Source organism: Corticium candelabrum, chromosome 12 (assembly GCF_963422355.1).
Source record: "Corticium candelabrum chromosome 12, ooCorCand1.1, whole genome shotgun sequence".
Taxonomy (NCBI): Eukaryota; Metazoa; Porifera; class Homoscleromorpha; order Homosclerophorida; family Plakinidae; genus Corticium; species Corticium candelabrum.
Genome location: NC_085096.1, coordinates 3,792,504 through 3,803,897, shown reverse-complemented (window position 1 = coordinate 3,803,897; position 11,394 = coordinate 3,792,504). Strand labels below are relative to the sequence as shown.

Genomic DNA, 11,394 nt, shown 5'->3' with positions numbered 1-11,394 from the left:
GTACTCTGTATAAAAAGTCACTATACTACATGCTTGTTACATCATAGTGAGAGCAGCCAATTGTTTGTCAATTATATGCAGTTTATTGATATCATTGCATACAAAGGCTCCCGACTGCGACAAAGTCCATCAGCCACGAGGGGCCCAGTGCGACTTAGGGTGCCCACACCGCAGTTGGCGTCAATGTTGAGGCTCATGTAAGTACCTAGACAGGCTCCAGAAGATTGCTTAGCACAGCCCATAGCTCCTGCAAAGTGCACAGCGACCCAGCCATCTGACTGGAGCATGAGCTCTAAAGGCTGGTCCTTATTTTACCTTTGCTATTTGCATACACTAAAATACAGCACTTCCACATATTCACTTAGCTTCAAAATCACCTTCTGGCATACATTGTTTCCACCCAGGCTTATGTACATACAAGCTGTGGTTGCAGAGTTAGTTGCTATGTATGTATTCATACCCTCTGTTCACTGGCTTGTACAAAATTTCATTGTAGTGTTTTGTGGTACTGGAATCTCTGTCACTCTATAGGTGCATTTTTTCAAAATGAGCACGTCAGCCTAGTTTACAATGACAGAAAGCCTAGAAAGTCTTCGATGCATATAACAGGTACTGTCACAACATAACAATCTGTTAGTGTGTTTCAATCTCTTTGTGTGTATCATCAGATAAACTTAGTTAACTAAATCAAAGCCAAGCCATGTATAGCAAGAACAGCATACAGTGTAAAGTACTAATACAAATTCTTGTCGTCAGTCACTTAATCTGAAAACACTTTTGCCGTAAACATTTGACCTTTCATTACAAAGAGACTCTTTCTACCTGACGACATACAAATTTTCTACCTTACAGGTGCAGGGCCACGCTAGGACATGGGCACTGCATACCTTTGAAAAGGGTGCACTTTTTGAAACCCCCAGTAACCTCGAGAACTTACATGCTCTAATTTGAACTGAAGGCAAAGCTGACTTAATAAAGTCTCTGTATACCATGAATTGGAACTGGAAGACGTTGAGTTAGACCATAGTAGCTAAATTATAGATTATTTAGATGTATCGCTCAGAAATTTTCTTCTTAAACCTCAAACTGAGGTTGCTGCACTTCTGTTTTGGTAAAATTCTACAAGCAATCTCGCACTTCGAGCCAAATCGAAGTTCCTTAAGCTTTGCACATGACCAGAAGGCACAAGTCATGTTTCCGTATGTTGCAACTGTATGTTGCATCTGCTGTAGTTACGCCTTTCTCTCAGAGTAACCATGCGCACTCAGTTCACAGTGAGCACCAAAATTTGTATTTTGCCCAGAAGGATGACACGGCAGAAAGGGGTCTGGCTACGTGATCCAAAATTAGTATTGTCTAAAGCTAACACTGCTGGCATGCCTGTCAATAAACCCATAAATAGACAGTTTTGCAGTAGTCTTCGTCTATTGACCCTTTGCACATGATCAACAAATGAACTGCGTTTGAAGGGCTTACTGGTGATCGAAACCGTTTTTCTTGCCAGGACACTTGAACATATGTTACGTAAAATAGCTACGATGCAGAAACTACGTCACTTGAGATCGGCTCAAGTGTGCATGTCCGAGTGTGACCCTTCACCTTTAATGGCCAGAAAGTTTAAGGTAACACTTTCCCATGTACAGTGACAGATTAATTAATAATAAATCTTTATTTTGTGGCTACATACAATGCTTGATGATTATACTGTTTCTATGGCAACTCACTTGATGTACATCTTCCATAGATACTTCATCTAAAGATGATTCTAGCTGTTGACGTGTCTGTTGTTCCTTCCGTCTTTCCTGCTGTTGTAAAGCGTCTATGTCGAGCAAGTCCGTGTCTAGTTGTTTCCTCATGTGATGCTCTGATTCTATGTGTATACCATCCTTCTCCTTAGTACGATCAGACAAATGTGTAGGCTAAAAACAGATCAAACAATAAAACGAATACAGAGCATTCAGAAACAGACATGATGCAATTGTGTGTGTGTGTGTGTGTGTGTGTGTGTGTGTGTGTGTGTGTGTCTGTGTGTCTGTGTGCATGTGTGGGTGAGTAGATGGGTGCGAGTACTATAAACGTGTCAGCTTATTGTGGCAATACTTGACAACAACTGCACCTGCAAACTATTCATTTACGGAACTGACTGTCTGTAACGATCCTGAATTATCCTAATTCCATCCTGTGGTATAAGTTCTTCAATCTGAAATTATACCAATGTATTAAAATGCACTAATTGGAGAAACAAATTAAAGAAACAGACAGACACACAAACTGAAATAGAACAAGAAACAGAAACAAATCAAGAGACAGGCAGTTCAACTGATGAAAACACAAGATTACTAATAATCTCACCAAAGTAACGACATTCTGTTCTCGCATATGTCTCGCTACAAAAGCAAACACAACAAATATCAATGCCTGTAGAATGTTATGGTTCTATGTATCTCATTTAGGTTACTTTCAATAGCTACAAACAGAAACACCTAGAATGAACTCTAATTACATGTACAGGGAAATGTAGCTTTTAATGAAAAACTGTATGTACAACAGTAACTCATACAAATACTCATACAATTTTAATTTCCTGTGAATTGTTGTATATTCTATTAAATCAATATGGTAACTGCTGTTTTACACAGTTTTGAACAATTTCACCTCGGCTAAATCTATAATAAATGGAATAGCACATAACAGTGCCAAACCCTGGGCCGGTGCATCTAATCACATATCACGTAATGTGATAATGTTTTGCATACTACGGTCTTAGCCCAATCACTCCTCTCACTTAAGGTTTCAAATGCATTCGTTTAGCTAAACAAAGTGCAAAGCTTCTCCAGACTTGCGTATTGACAGGTCAGTTGGTTCGTCCGGCAAACAGACACGCTGTTATGGGGTCAATGCATGCCATCCTTTGCACCCTTTCGCAAATTCCAGTAGAGTGCCAAATTTCTGTTGAAGCCACTAAAACACTGCAAACGCTCAGCCATGTGCACCCAAAAATTCAAGCTGTCAGACTTCAAAACTACCATGCATGCATTAACACTGTGGAGCAAGCATTATTTTACAAGTCAGGAACAGCTACACATACCGCATGGCGCCTGAATCGCCGGGTGGTTGCTGGTGGGGAAAACAAGCAGGTGCAAATGTAGACTAGGCATTGCTTCTACGTGCGAATTCCTTATGTAAAGCAAAGGACTAAACGCCATGTACAGGATGCACGCCCGATGGCTGAATTCTAATTAGCAGCTACCAAACAAAGAGAGGTGGACCCTTATTATGACATCACATTCGTCTATTGGTCGGTAATGACACCACTTCTCATCTATTGGTCGGAATTTATTTGCACCTGCGCTAATCGAGTATAAATACGATCTTATGGTTGTATGGTCAAACGTCGAACGACTACTGTACCCTTAGCCCGGATATCCGAGCCTCGGGTAACAAGAAAAGGATGTAATAGATGTACTACAAGTCTCTTCTTATAGCTACAGCCATGTTGAAAAGAGAATACAGAGCAACTCTAGTATCCCCTAAACCATGCCGTGAACTGTAGGTAACACTGGCTGCCGACTACTTGTTCCACCAACCATAGATAACATAAACGGGATAGAAGCGATGCTACCGACCCTATAAATTTGTCTTAACTCCTATTGGCAAAGCCAGCAAGAGCGGTGAACAGTATGCAGTCGACTGAAAGCTCACGCCACACCAGTCGCTTCACTCGCCCTCGCCCTAGAGCCTCCATTTAAACCAATCAGCATAGTATAGAAGTTGCCCATGTAGTCACAAGATGTCATCTGTAAAACAAGGTTAGAGGTATATACTGATGGAGTCGTGATGCTAGTTTTAGACACTTCCCGGTAATTTGAGTTACAAACGCCTTTTCTCTGGTAACCTGCAACAGAGAGAGAAGCAAACATAGCCGACGTACGCACCAAAGTCTGCTACCGCAATAGCAAATTATACAGGATAACGTCTGTGAACAGCCCAACCGTGGGTGTATCCCAATTGTGGACATTTGTTTCTCTGCCACAGGAAGCGACTGGGTCTGAGTAACAGCTGGACTAGATACCTCAATGGTTGCCTCACAAGATGGTATTTTGGGCGGCAATCAAAACCATGTTCTGTGGTGTAAAACCACGATTCACCTGCAAAACTGTTAGCACCTACAAAATTCCTACAATCATGTCTACAAATTCAAGGTATACGAATAGATCTTTTGTTGGATCATGAAAGTGCTCTGACGTTGGTTAAGCAATTATTGAGTACCTTGTTCAAGTTTTGAGCCTACTTACATTGATTGTAACGTGCTAGAAAAGCGCATTAAGTGCATGGAGCGAATGTGTATTTCCAGTCTAGAAAAAACCTGAATAACTTCACTCATACTAGATCCAGACATCAGTAATCCACTTACAATCTAGCTGTTTCCACTGATACTACATCTGGCCACAATAGGGTATGAAATGAGAACGAACAAAGTAGGTGGAATGTCAATATCAGCAACATTAGTAATCCAGTCGGAATTTAACTGACTTTACTGCTACTAGATCTGGCAACAATAAGGCACAAAATGCAAACCTACAAACTCACATACGATAGGTGGAAGGCCATAACTGCCTTGTCTCATATCAATATTCAGCTCCATTAGAATTACAACAGATACTAGAACCACAGTTTAAAGTTCAGACGTTCATCTAAACATGGTTGATCATCTACTGCATTGTATTGTATAGACAGAACACTTGGTTTCTGCAGAATTTGAAATGCACGACACCATTTTGCTAAGAGGTAATACACCACAGAACATGATTTTGACCGAGGCTCAAAATTCCAGCATGTGACGCAACCATTCAGGTATCTAGTCCAGCTGTTACTCAGACTCAGTCTCATTCTGTGAGAGAGAAAATAACGTGATACACTCTGCATCCAGACTGTTTACTTACGCTATTCCATATATTATGCTAGTATGCTAGCTAATGTTGTGTGACTCTAGTCATATACGTACTGTTACAAAGCTCAGTCATTGGTGCGTATATCAGACATGCTTCCCTGTCTCTTAGTGCAGGCTACAAGAGAAAACAGCCACTGCAACTCAAAATACCGGAGAATGTCCACAATTAGGCACACCTACCTTACATAAAGCAACTAAGCAGGTATGCACGTGCATGTATTTGGACAATTCTTCCAGTCCAACTGACCATATACATAATACAAATAAACAGGCAACACACACACACACACACACACACACACACACACACACACACACACACACACACACACACACGCACACCACACACACACACACACACACACACACACACACACACACACACACACACACACACACACACACATACACACACACACACACACACACACACACACACACACACGCACAGCACACACACACACACACACACACACACACACACACACACACACACACACACACACACACACACACACACCTACAGAAATGGACAAATGGACAAATAACAAGCCCTCTGCATCATTCGACGTCGACATTAAGGTCAGTCGCAAAGATAGCTCCCCTGCCTCTACAGACAGGTCCTCCATGCACTATACAATACACCTGAAGCTTGGCCAGAGTCATCCAGGTTCACTGACTATGGCGCAGATCTGGGACTGGACACCAAGACTAACAAGTACACGTCCTCTGAATATTGTTAGTTGCATGTTGTTACTTGCATGATGCCAAGCCAGCAGTATGTCCACCCCAGTCGATGACCAGGTACTCATTTATACCCCTCAGGATAAGGAGCATAAATAAATAAATAATAAAAATAAATACACACACACACACACACACACACACACACACACACACACACACACACCAGATACGATATTACCTTCTAGATCAAACTCTTCTTGCAGAATTCTCGCCATCTGCTCATCATCTGCATGATATCTACCAGGCAAACGTTGATGTGCAGCCTCATTCCCCTCACGACACAATTTCCAAGCAAGTTCTTTATCACTCGTTTCCCAACCGTGCCCACGCCTTCTCTTGAAACAGCAGCAGCAATCGCTTCCCTCCGTTTCTTCTGCCTCGTTAACAGAAATAATTTCTACATCATCCAGACGGTTAGATATGCCGTCAGCCGACCCATGAGTGTTGTCATTGCAGCTCTTGGCCTGCTTAGAAGAAAATCATCATCAAAGGTGTCTTAGTTACCGAGATGTACACTGTCGGCGCGGAGTCTGTCTGCTGTTTGTTCGACTGGCTGCAGCTCTAACGGGTCCAGCTTGCTTGTCTGTCTTGTGGACATCCGGGCAGCTGAAGACGGTGCCGTCTGAAGAGACTGGCTCTGTGAAAGAGAAGGCGGACATGAAGAAATGGTCAAAGTGTACAGTGTGGCGTCTCTTCTAGCTAAACTAAACCTTTACAGGTATCGAAATAGACGGTTAAAACTAAGAAAACGTGTTGACTGTTGAGATTTGCACTGCTAGACAAGATATTCATGCACGAATCGTCTCATCGTGTACTAATCCCTACAGCTAGACGAGATAAGAGTGCAACCATTGCAGTCGCCGTGGAAAACACGTTTTCATGCGATTCGATCAGCTACCTTTCCAGGAGACTAGGAAACTTGAGGTCATCTCACCTGAAATCGAACTGAATCATCTGCCATGGTCGATTGTTCTGGCCTGTTAGGCTCCTATAACGGAGCCGCTCCCGTCTAAAGCTGTGAAGATAACTGGCTATCTCGAGACAAACTTTACCTTTTTCGTGAAAAGCACGCTAAAGAGGACTGCCTTGGATTGCTGCAAGATCGCGCGCCTCTTGAATGGTATAGTGACAGGTCAATTCGTTCTGGTCTATTGGACTCCCGTAACAAGATTCGTGTACAGTAACCGTCCGTAGCTTTGACGATAGGTGACTATTTCAATCCAATGTTATAACCTTCTTCGTGTAGTGCCTTGGATTGCCGCAATACCTCGCGCTTCTTGTTAGTGTAAAGTTGCACTACGTGCACACACTGTTTTGCAGATTAGTCTAGAGGCAGTCAGTCCGTTTATGCCATGGAAGAACCATGTGCACTTCTTTTGCTTTTGCCAGTGGACTATGTGGGACTACTACCTCAGTTCGTGTCTAGTGTACTAATGATTAAATAGAAGACATGGCATTTTACAACCACGCCTTTTAACGCGCGTTAGGTCTGACCACTTTAATTTGCTTTCACTGCTCTGCATCGTGAATACGTGTTGAAGTGTTTTGGATTATTGTTAAAGTTTCCTTCCTAACCTAGCTGCTGTGAGAGATTTCGGTAAGAGAGAGTGAATGGTAGAGAAATTACAGTGCAATAGGGCTACAATTGTGTACCTCCAGTACGCGTTTGTGGGCAACCTTTCACACTAGCTCTTCTTTTGATGTCTTTGTTCGGTAGTTTGCGATACGTAGCATGAATGTATGCAAGCAACCCGGCCGTAATCAAGTTGATAATTAATTAACTAATTGTTTTGGAAACCACTGACCATGAGCGGCACAAGGACGTATAAAATTGGGGAAACCAGCTGCTAGGTCTAGGTCTATCTTTTACGAGACCTTGTCCTAGGAGGCCACACCTAATCTAGTATACTGGGGAGGCTGTGGGTTCCCCAGGTCCATGCATGCGTACCGGGGCCATGCACAAGTGGCCACATCAATGACTGTACAAGTCGTTGTAACAACAGTTATTCGAAGTTAGGCTCCAAACGGTGTAGTAAGTCGAATTGAATGAGTAAGTCGAAGTGAATGAGTATGTGGGAGGAGAAAGCATATGATGTCTATTGTTGTCGTTTAGCTAGACTTGTAGGCACATAGGGTAAGGAACCAACAACTATATAGGTAAGCATTTTAGGGATAAATATGAAGAAACACTAAAGTGCTAAACCCTAGACAGCTATGCATGCCAGTCTGTATTTACTCTGTGTAGGCCACGCCCTCTGCAACCCCCTTTTGCTTATACTGTCGTTATTGTTATCGTGGCAGAGCGATCGGTAATCGATACAAACGCTGGCGTCGGACCAGCGCTAACTTTTAATGCCGAATTATTGTTCAAGTACATTCAGACGCAAGAAACAACAGGCGCGATTAAAGTAGTAAAGTTACAGCGTGACAAATTTCTGGAATCTCGCTAAGTATACGTTTCAATCAGCCTATCATAATTAGTAAGCTATGAGCAGAAGAAGATGAGTTAGAGCTTGTTTGTATCAGTATTGTACAACTAGGGTATTGTCTACTTCCTGTGTAACACGCCAATTAGAACGACCACCTGTGACTTCACACACGCCGCCACGTACCCTAAGGCTCTAGCTACATGGAATATTTAGATATTACATATGACATAAAGTCATTGCTGCACTATGTATGACTTAGAATGTCTGGATGTGAATGCGCTTAGGTTGTGGTATGCAATGTAATCTGTATACCTTCCTGGATGCCATTTCTTCGCCACTCTATTTCTTCTCCTAAACGTTAGCCATAGTTTTCCACACTGCCAACTATTGCTTCTCCTACTTTACTAAGTAGACTGCTAAGTATCAACATGAAGATGGAGAGTGGAGAGTGTGGTGGAGACATTGAGTAACGCGTGGGATTGTCGATATCTGATAGCTATTCGATACCTTTGAGAGCTTGCCAAGGGAACTGGCGTACGTGCTAATCAGAATCAACGGTAAGGTCGGTTGTCAAGTCGTCGAATTCTTGCGGTATTACTGTTACCCTAGTGCATGCGCTCTTGTAGGGTTACTAATGGGTTTGTTTTCCATGCATCATTGCATGTGTCCAATATGAGCGTGATTTCATCTCTATCGATCTCACACCTATGCGCCCCTTGCACTTGCCTCCTACAGATATTCATAGAGATAGACGGTTTTCAAGTGGGCGGAGAAAACATCTCGCCTATGTTGTCAACTATCCCCTAGCTGGAAATTGCTGGTATGAGTAGTATTAAGCATGAAGAGGTCTGAAAGAAATCAAACAGAGATATAGAGACTGGTTAGGAAACTTCAATTATTGAGAACACAAAGTTGACACATTTAGATGGAAGCATTGTCATGGTTACAGCGATGTCTAACTAATATCACACATCCTAATTAGAGATAGTTTTGAGTGTGGAAATAGCCATATTTATACTGTAGAACTACTGTAAAAACATTTACCCTAACTGTAATATAGTTTAGGCAGCGATGTGTAGTATTGCATTTTGGTTTTTGATCTAGATTGACGTTTGGACTTTAGTATGAAGAGGTATAGAAAGTATTTAGCTGAAAAACAACTGAAAGCCAGCAGATGTTTACTAATTGGCATCAATCAGATGATGAGACAAATGCAACTGCCTGCGGTACCAAGACGAGTACAAGATTTTATGGCAGAATCTGAAATGTTTAGCCAATTCTTTATCAAGATGAGAAATCTCAGAAAACAGAGTGCAGGTGTGGAATGTTTGTTGCATCTCCAGACAGCTCAGAAAGGTAAGATGTGTCAGATTGACTGAAAAGTGAGATCTCTTCCGTAAACTGCTAGGAGGGTTAGCATTAATTCGTTGTTCGTAATGTGGGCCATAGAGCTGACTTGTTTTATGTAATTTATTAATTTATTTGAGATGAAATTTTGAAATGCAATTACTTACGTGTACAGAAGTACATTATATAACAAAGGATTTGGTCTTACCAAAACTAATTCCAAGTTGAGCTTTTTCGAAATTGTATTATTCAAGTTTGTTTTATTGTATACATGCTCCAATGCCCGGCTTCGCCCAGGGGACAACACATGCCAGGTGCTTCTCCTTTCCACTTCATAGCGCCGCAGTTGACACACACGTTTGTCATAGAGCGAATACAACACGGAAGTGGAGGAGAGATAGGTCGCATTTATAGGTAGAGATTATAGCAGAAAGTATCTAAAAATGCGTTTGATGGTATCATAGGTGAAGTTGGCCATGAATAATTGTAGTGAATAAATATGTCGCGTATACACTTGCAATCGTATAGCACTCCCGGATATTGCGCTGTCCCGTTGAATGAAATAAAGTCACGTGCAGTTAGACGAACCATCAGAGCAGAACTGGAAGTCGCATGCAGTACTCACCCGGATAATCCGTTCCCCGTATCTAACGAAGTCACGACTCGTACCGACTCTCGTCATTTCGACAGTCCCTCTGAACGGCGTATCTTCGAAGACGTTGCGGGCGTTTAGGGGAACAGGTGCATCAAACACGGCAGCTCTTCGACCGTCGTAGACTGGCAAACGACTGTGGGCGTATTTTCAAGACCCGGATATATGCAAACTATCTTCCGTTTTCCAGCGTCGTCCGCAATAAACGACACGCTCATCGCGTACCGTCCGACGTCGGGAACGGGCAGTCTAAATTTGGTGGAGATACGATGCGCCGTTCCGGAGATATTCGCGCGCAAGCGGAAGCGAGTGCGATCGGCGGGAAATGGCGTAGTCGTGGGAGAAGTCAGGAAGACGACCACAGTCTCACTTTTGACCCGAATGAATTCGGCGTGCGCGAGCCAATTTCGGCCGAGATCGGACAGGCCGTTTTTGAGAAACGCTCGTACGGACGGACACAGACAGACAGACAGACAGACACACAAACACCTCTTCTTTATATAGATATAGATATTGATATAGATATAGATATATGCTATATATAACTGATTGCAGTTGTGCAAATTGATGCGAAAACATCAATTATAGATACTAGATTGTTTATTGGCCCAGTTACCAAATTGAAACGTTGAACACTCCTGTCAATTTAGTGTCCGTAATGACAGTAAATAAATATAACCAGCGTGCTTTTTCGTCTGACTGTTTCTTGAACCAACTGCTTTATCTTTTCATCTTCAATTGTATATGTTCTGTACATTGCAATTTTGAAACTTAATTAATTGATCTTATATTTGATGTTTCAGCAATCAGCAATGTGTTACATAGAAAACCTTTGTCTGTTGGCACTGAAGCAGTTGCTTTAGTCAGTCACGGCAGAGTAACTGATGTCGTTCTGGATGATGACATGGAACAGTTGGGATTATGCGTGAAGTTAGTGTCTGCTGCAAATTCGATTCTCGAGTGGCAGATACTGGTGACAGACAAAGAGGAAGAACTGGGGAAAATGTTCAAAATGACTGAAGCATTGAATGAAATGGTTTGTGAGCTACAGACCAACCAGTCTGCTGACGTTTTCAGTCGACAAGAAGAAAGTGAACATGCGGATGGTAGGTTCTAACAGAGAGTTGTCAGAGTAGAAACGTGATTACCTTACAGTGGAATAGAATATTAAATAAGGGAACTAACTTGCCATCTTATTTCGTGCTTTATGTGTTTCATGTTTCTGAAGGTTACAACATAATGATATTCACTTCGGCGCTAATAGCAAC

At 42.2% G+C, this 11,394-nt stretch overlaps 1 long non-coding RNA gene across 1 annotated transcript; it reads right to left on the bottom strand.

Annotated features, from left to right (window-relative positions):
• Positions 1-2,117: 2,117 nt before the first annotated feature.
• On the bottom strand, positions 2,118-6,000 carry LOC134187771 (uncharacterized). The gene is made up of 3 exons (XR_009971156.1): positions 5,877-6,000; positions 2,353-2,387; positions 2,118-2,200 (listed from the first exon to the last, which is right to left on the bottom strand). It is a non-coding gene; the product is annotated as an uncharacterized LOC134187771 (long non-coding RNA).
• Between the last annotated feature and the right edge of the window lie 5,394 nt (positions 6,001-11,394).